The sequence below is a fragment of the Coffea eugenioides genome, chromosome 7, assembly GCF_003713205.1.
Source record: "Coffea eugenioides isolate CCC68of chromosome 7, Ceug_1.0, whole genome shotgun sequence".
NCBI classification, from domain to species: Eukaryota; Viridiplantae; Streptophyta; class Magnoliopsida; order Gentianales; family Rubiaceae; genus Coffea; species Coffea eugenioides.
This window is the reverse complement of record NC_040041.1, coordinates 20,367,474-20,374,490: the sequence shown is the minus strand read 5'-3', so window position 1 is coordinate 20,374,490 and position 7,017 is coordinate 20,367,474. Positions and strand designations below refer to the sequence as shown.

Genomic DNA, 7,017 nt, shown 5'->3' with positions numbered 1-7,017 from the left:
TTTTCCAATGCGTCATATCACCAATTCGCTTAATCTCACATGTTAGCTTGTCAGACAAATCAAAGTATCTAATGAGTAACTAATCACAAAATCATATGCCTCGTAAGTTCGTTCGAGTCCAAGCCATCCATGAACAACGAAGCTTAATTTCTCAAATTAACTAAATGGAAAAATCTCACACAAGTAAGGACCTCGAGATATTATGACATTATTCCTAGTCTTGGTACGGTACGAAATGGTTACCCTTCTCGCTTAGACATTACTCCTATTCGCTTGATTTCAAAGTGCCACACCCTAACTTACTCTCCACTTTACACCGATCGTCAAAAGCCATGCCCACAAGATACTACAGCCACTTACCGCCATAGTGTCTTTTCCTCTATGACTTTTTTCCTTAAGAAAAACCTCAAGAAGATCAGGGGGATTAGTCTAATGTCATTACAAGTATGGAACCTAAATAATTTTTCTCAAAATCTTCATACATAATCCAAACCTCTCAACCCCAGAAGGATAGAAATCAAGACCAATTAGAAAAATAGGAATTAAGGGAGGATATAATCAATCAGGGCCAAAACCTATCACAAGAGAAATACATATATAGTTACAATCAGACAGCATCAAAAGCAAGTAATCACGAAACAAGGCCACACATTCATCGAAAAAATTACACAGGTATACAATACTAGAACCTTAAACCTTCACGACAACCATCAAATGTCAAATCTAGCCATCATCTATAAAAACCCTAGTCACACATTTAACGATCTACTCTTCTCGATCGGTTCAATTTCAGATCCAATACTAGAATCTTCCGTGCCTTGACCTTTGCTATCAAAACTTACCTCAAGTGTAATCGAGATATTGACCCTCATCCTAGTGCTCTCCCATTTTTGCTATTCGGGTATTAGAATCCAAAATAACATAATTCACAACTCGAGTCGGCCGGTCCCAAGAGTAAATCACATACATTTGAGATTCCTACCTGACGTACATATCTATCTTTCCCAAGTATTCATGATTCATGATTCACAGCTTACGTTCAAGAAGAGCACTTAGTCCTTTACACTCATTCACGTTATCGGAACCATAACATCATTTGACCCAAACTCACCCTGCGTAGAGACCACGCGAGGCGGCTCTGATACCACTTGTGATGACCCTACATTCCCTAGGGCTTACCCAAGGGTTTGGCGAACCACCTGTCCAACTCTTGCTAGAACTCACTCATGCACCACAAAATTTACAAAATAATAACATTAACAGTAAGAGCAATAGCAGTTCCAACCTTAGATGTATACAATCGAGGACATCAAATGCCCAAATAATCCCTAAATATTGCCAGGGTTCCAAGCATACAAAGTAAAACCAAGCGAATCCGATATGGAGTTAAGAAGTGCTCACGCGAGCAACTAACAAAATTTAGACAAAGATTCCGTCTTCTCCAACTCTCATTCTCACGTTCTCGCCCCTGTAAGGAAAACAACCTAATGGAATGAGTTTTTGCCTGGTGAAGTTCCAAAAAAATATGCAAGTAAACTAGTAGGGATGATACAATTCACAGGACATCAAGAAACAAGTCATACCCAAATAGATCATGACATAATATATAGTAAAGCAGGTAACCAGATAAATCATGCAATAATGTACAGTAAAGAACACATTCATATCAAAAGATATAGTCTGCTCTCAGGAGCAGGTTCCATAGCAGTTTGTTCAGTTTCCGTTGACACTCCGTCAACCAATTATAATGTCTGTATACCACCACTTGTCTCTAGTCCCATTTCTATGATCATCCCCCTGTACCAAACCTGCACACCAATCAAGTACCTATGGTTCGTCAATCTTCTCGACCAACCCCTTACCGGTTCGATTCGACCAACTAGCCATGGGATTGGGTTTAAAGCCCTAAATATTTAAATATTCATGATCTGGATTTGAAGCCCCAAGTATTCAAGTGTTCACGAGTGGAGTTATTGGCTGTCAGCCAATGCTCAAGCATTTCATTATTAGAGACGTTGGCTATCACCTAACACTCCGATATTCAAGCATGTCACGAGTAAATAGGTTAAGAAATTCTTTCTTTACCCAAGACTGTACAGCTTACTCGACCGCTCTAAGGCTAGTCTCAAGTAAGAGTTCTAACGAAGGGCTTACATTCATGTATACGTATGAGTAACTCAAGACTGTTCAGCTTATCCGACGTCTCAGATAAGGATGCCAGTAAAGAGCCCAATTCGGCCACTGCAAGAAGATATACTGCCAGCCTACATTCATACACATGTACATTCAAATCTGCATGCAGGATTATATAATTCAACTTTCCAAAGGTCGAGTACAAATAAGTACACATTCACCTAACCAAAATCAAGTCGAGTAAGTTTAGCATGTTAAGTATTTCAAGCATTACAAGTATTTCAAGGTCAAGTATTTCAAGTCAAGTCTCAAGTCACATGTAAATCAAGTTACTTGTACATGTATATCTGTTCATTTATAAATAAGATAGCTAGAACCCAGTCAAGTTAGGTCGAGTGCGATAAAGTACACACTCACCTATAAAATAACAATTCAGAATCCCTAGAAATTTCTAGCAACAAGTCACATTTGATCAAGTAATATGAAACATGCAGTTGGAACACTTACCAATTGATCACAATCTTTTTACTTCAAACCCTGGTTCTCTCTCGTGATCACTCCCAAGTCCTGTGATCATGTCATACATTAAGAGTCTAGCCACTTCATGCCAATATAAATGCAAACTATGAATTTTGAAACTTCACTTAGCCAATAAAGCAATTTGCAGGTTTAACCCCCATATTGCTTTAAAAGTGCACAGTTTTCTTGTTCAAATCTAGGGGAGAAACTTCATGCATGATCGGTCAATATTGCAAGCATGATACAGTGCAAGAACATGTCAATTATAGCAAAGACTTGTGAAGAAAACGGGACAAGACTTTCGAAGTGCAAAGTTGGAAATGTACGACTAGAAAATGATTTGGAGAAAACTCATTTCCTTTTGCTTAAACCTCTTGTTTTGGCTCAACACCCGCTAACATGTTAAAATCAAAGTCTTAGCAAGTATCTTAGACAAAAGTATGTCAAAATCATCATACAAATTCCAGCAATAAAGCTAACATTCTAGCTCACTCTCATCCGGCCAACCAAGCACAACTTAGTAACACTTAACCCCCAATTCCTCCATCCAAACTTCCAAGTTTCACCCTCACCTTCATGACAAAAACACAAAAAATTATGGCTACCATAACATGAGACATATGGCATATGTTCTTGACAAGGAAAGCTATCATAATCACACAAATATAAAGCTTGAAACTAAGCTATGGACTGCACTTATTGTAGCTCAATAAGGAAAACAAAGCTATGAACGTGACAAGCATTTCCTTCCTTTTGCACTTCTTTATTGTCGCTCCACTCTAACATACATGTATGGATCATGGTTTTGGCAAGTGACTCGGACAAGGATAGCAAGATGTGCCAAAGAAAGTCAAAATATCTCTCCCTCTCTTAAACAACCAACCAAGCCAAAGTTTACCAACTTGTCCAACCAATTTCCTCAAGCTAACCCTCCGATTTCAACCCTATTTTCATGGCAAAACAACTAATAATCAAGATCACATATTATAGGGTATATAGTCTATATTCTAGGCAAAGAAAACTATCAACTTTACACATATGTAAAGCTCTAACTAAACTTCATCAAAGCTGAAAATTTGCACCTCAAAGCTGGAATTTCAAACCAAAGCAGGAAATTCTCATATCAAAGCTAGAAACTGCATACCAAAGCTTGAACATCTCCTATTAAAGCTGAAAATTCATCTCAAGGCTGGAAAATACATATCATGGCTGGAAAATTCAATAAACTTAATAAAACTATGAAATCTTCCATGAAATCCCCCATAATCAAGTCATAGGTCAAGTAAATTGCAAAATGAGAAGAAAAAGGGGAGTTTCTTAGTATAATACCTTAAAACCCTTAAATAAGGTGCAAGACAAGAGCTTTATTTCCCCAAAAACTCCACCAAAGCTTCCCTCCAAACTTCACTCAAGATCTATCGGAATAGATTAGGGTTGATCTCTGGATTTCTCACGGATTGAGGAAGAAATCAAGGCTAGAAAAGGAAAGGTTTTCTCTCCCTTTCCTCTCTCTAATTTCGGCCAAGCAAGGAAGAAAATAAAGGGATTTTTGGTGTTAATTTGGAAGATAATTACAAGATTTCTCTTGTTCAAAGTCTTCGTCATGATTTCATGGATGATAGACAAGTGGTGAAGCAAGATTAATACCTATCTCTTTGTCTCTCTAAGGATCTCTAATCACTATAATATCTAGTGCTTCTCCAATTAATTCTTAACACCTCTTGTCGTATAATTCTTTTTGCACAAAACTCCTTTTAATCCTCCAAATTTATTGCATACATCTCACTAGTTAGTCACACTAATATCATATACTACAAAACTTAACATGCACTAAATTAAACATACACCAAGTTAAATAATACAATAAGAGAAAAATCATGATTTAGCCATTAAAGTAATCAAGAATTTAGGGTAATTAAGTTCAAATACGAGCTATAAAGACAAGTAACATTTCGGGGCCTCACAGATATAGTAATACCGATTATGATGCCAGTTGAAGAAAAATTGAGGTTGACCAAGGAGGGTGCTAGTGGATATGTAAATCCTACCTACTTTAAAAGTTTGGTAGGAGGTTTGAGGTGTCTAACATCTACAAGGCCAGATATCAATTTTATTGTTGGTTTGATTAGCAGGTTCGTAGAAAATCCACATCAGTCACATTTACAAGCAACTAAGTGGATTTTGAGGTATATTGGAGATGCTTGTGATGGCATTTTTTATTTAAGAAATGGTCCAGTTAAATTATTTGGTTACACACACAAATAATGATTGGGCAGGTGATCTAGTAAAGAGGAAGAGTACTTCAGGGTATGTATTTTTTTATTGGTTTTGGCATATTTTCCTGGAGTTCAAAGAAGCAGCATGTGATTGCATTGTCTATAGCGGAGGAGGAGTATATTGCAGCAGCTGACAGTGCTACTCAAGCTTTGTGATTGTGTCCCATGCTTGGTCTTCTACAACACCAACAGGTTGATCCTACGAAGATTTATTGTGATAGTAAGTCAGCAGTTGAGTTGTCCAAGAATCCAGTACTCCATGGGTGTAGTAAGCATATTGATATCAAATATCACTTCATACGTGAGTTGGTTCGAAAAAGGGAGATTGAAGTTGATTATTACAGAACTGAAAAGCAAGTGGCTGATATTTTCACCAAAGCATTGAAGACGAAAATTTTTATCAGGTTGAAGAAGATGTTGGGCATGTCTAAATTAGAGCAGCTTGGTTTAAGGGAGGAAATTAAACCAAGCAAGTATTAATTGGTTAGTTTAGTTAGCCATGTGGTATTAGTTTATTGGCTAGTAGTGTTGGTTTCATTGTTAGGATGTAAGGGTGGTCACATGGGATAAAATCCCATATCGGTTATCTACCTATATAGTAAAAGTACGAATGGGATTGTTAAGAATGGTAGTTGTTGTGCTAATGTGGCTGTGTTTTATTGGCTGAAGGGTGGTCGTCATTCACGTGGGAGTCGCGTGCTTTCGGTGGGAAAAGAAGTGTGTGATTTTTTGTTGTTGTTGTTCGAGAATGAGGACCTTTGGTTTTGATTGAATTTGTTTCCAACAAGCACCGTTTCTTTGGTCAGCAGATGACCAGCTGAGTAAGCTAATGACGGTTGGTGATGGTTTGATTGATGACAAATGTTGGGTGGCTCAATGTGGGTTGGCATTATTTTACAATATTGCCCTTCTTTAACAAATATGTGCTAAGTGGTGGTGTGCCAAAACATTGGCCATTTTGCTGACGTGTCACTCTGCTATTGGATGAATGGTGGTCTGGTCATGAGCATTGCACGTGCTTTTGCTTAAAAAACATGGCTGTTATCTTTGTGTTCAGTAACCCTTAGGTCCTTCCTCAATCTGTAGCTTTCTTTGTACGTGTGGGTCCAGATCTTGATGGGATTTGATAAGAAGGTGATGGGATTTGGTGAGGGGCTCAAGGCAAAAGGTGCCGGTAATCTTCTCCTTTCTTGGTTTCTCCTCTCATTTTTCTCTTTTTCCTCCATCTCCCTTTTCCCTCTTTCCTCTCTTGAGTGATAATGGTTAATTTCTTCTGTTTTTCAGCCTTTTTTTCCTGTTCTTTTTTTTTTCCATGATAAAAAGCAACAAGTCATTTTCTCCTCTCCTCCGCGTCTCTATTTGTTATGCTATCAGATTTTTTGCTATTAAGAAAACTTCATTTTTTTTGGCTTTGTAATCACTGAATCTCCATTATAGTTAATTTTCTGATATGATTCATTTTTTTCGTTCTTTAAGGATTCACCTTGCATGTTTCATCAATAAATATTTTCATCATTTTAATCTGGACTCAGAGTGATGGCTACTTTTTTGTCCATTTTTTTCCTTTTGTTAGGTGGGAAAGGATGATGGAGATTGAAGATGAACTGATGATGATTTTGATGGAGGTTTCGACATTCTTCCATGGTTCCAGATGTTTTACTGGAAACATTAACCTTTACCCACCATGTATGTGTGTGTGTGTGTGTGTGTTTTGTTTTTTTTATGGTTTCCTTTTTCTTTTCTAAAACTCACTTTCTTCTTGGTGTGATTGCAGGTATAAAGAGTTGGCATTTTTGCCAATTGGCATATATTTCAAAGGTAAGGCTTTAATATTTTGCTAAGTAATTATGCAAGGAAATTTGTGCTAGGTTGACCAGAGTAGTTGTCGGATCCGTAGATTAAAAAAATTGTAGGGACTTTATGTTATGGTAGTTTGAATTCTATTTCTCTTTCATAGTTTTTTGTACTAGAATTTATTCTTGACTTTTTGGTAAAAGAATTGCTTTTGATGGTTTACTCTGAAGAAGGTAGGAGTAATTGAAATTGAAATTGAAATTATAAATCTGAGGAGTGGATGAAGCCATAGAGC

General features: G+C 37.2%; 1 long non-coding RNA gene across 1 annotated transcript; it reads left to right on the top strand.

Annotated features, from left to right (window-relative positions):
* Positions 1 to 6,145: 6,145 nt before the first annotated feature.
* LOC113777520 lies at positions 6,146 to 6,746 on the top strand. The gene is made up of 3 exons (XR_003469188.1): positions 6,146 to 6,190; positions 6,502 to 6,614; positions 6,703 to 6,746. It is a non-coding gene; the product is annotated as an uncharacterized LOC113777520 (long non-coding RNA).
* Positions 6,747 to 7,017: the final 271 nt, after the last annotated feature.